Consider the following 1,443-nt stretch of genomic DNA (forward strand, 5'->3'; position numbering starts at 1 on the left):
CTCACCTGCAGCCTTAGCCCTGCACCCACAGACCTCACCTACAGCCTTAGTCCTGCTCCTGCAGACCTCACCTGCAGCCCTCACCTGGAGCCTGAGCCCTGCACCCACAGACCTCACCTGCACCTACAGCTCTCATTACTATGAACAGGACTTTGCTCTCCTCATTCTGTCAGAGGAAGTACTTGGTATTTCGCTAGTTTGTCCGTGCCAGAAGATCATGCTGCAGTCTAATCCCGGCACTAATACTGTGAGGCACTAATAGAGTAGCATCTTAATCAAGGATGCTGTCTCAAGGTAGGCCTTGGGCCTGCAAGATAGCCCAGTAGGTAAAGATGCTTGCCATGTAAGCCTGACAACTGAGTTCAATCCCCAAGACCCACAGAGTGGAAGGAAAGAACTGACTCGTGTAAAGTGTTCTCTGACCTTCACATGTGTGCACCACACACACGCTCACATGCACAATAAATAAATGCAATTTTAAAAAATAAAGGACTGCTTTGGGGAAGTGATTGGATTAGAAAAGTGCAGCAGAATGGAGCCTATGATTGAATCCTGATGGCTTTAGAAGAGACCAGAACACACACACACACACACACACACACACACACACACACACACACACCAGTCAGAGAGAGTCTCTTACCACATGATGCCTTGCATCTTGGGACATTGCCAGCAGAAAAGCCACCACCAGATGTGGCCCATGACAGTAAACCAGAACTTCAAACCAAAATAAACCCCTTCTCTTCTCACCTCACCCAGTCTGTGGCATTGGGTTGTTGGCAACAGAAAACAGATTGAGACAACTCTCAAGAGGCCTGAGTTAGTCATCCCATCGTCCCCTCCCAGGCATGAGTCAGTGGAAGGGTGTCTTCAGCATTTGTAGTGAAGGGCCACATCTTGATAAGCACCTCTGAGGTGACAGGCCTGGGCTCTGGAAGAAGGGCAACAAAGGACAGGTATGAAAAAGAGAGAGCGCCAGTTGGAAGGGATAACAGTCATGGGAGACTAGGTGGGTTTCCTGGAGAGAAAGCGTACTCTCTATGCAGAAAGCAGAGCTCTGGCTTGTCAGCAGAGAGAGCAGAGGGTGCGGGTGAGGCCTGTGGGTGCAGATGAGCACCCGGAAGGCAGAGGCAGATGGGTCACCAGCTTGGTCACAGAGCAAGCTACAGGACAGCCAAGGCTGTTACACAAAGAAACCCTGTCTTAGAGGCAGGAGGGAAGCTACAGGTGAGCTGCAATGCAGGGTGGTGACATAGATCCTTAATCCCAACACTCTGGAGGCAGAGGCAGGTGTATCCCTGGGTTAGAGGCTAGCCTGGTCTACAGAACCAGTTCCAGGACATGCAAACCTACAAGGAGAAACCCTGTCTCGAAAAACTATACAAGAAAACAAAAACAAAAACAAGCTACAGGGGAGATCTCTGGGTGCAGGGCTAAGAC

The sequence above is a fragment of the Microtus ochrogaster genome, chromosome 10 (genome assembly GCF_000317375.1).
Source record: "Microtus ochrogaster isolate Prairie Vole_2 chromosome 10, MicOch1.0, whole genome shotgun sequence".
Classification (NCBI taxonomy): Eukaryota; Metazoa; Chordata; class Mammalia; order Rodentia; family Cricetidae; genus Microtus; species Microtus ochrogaster.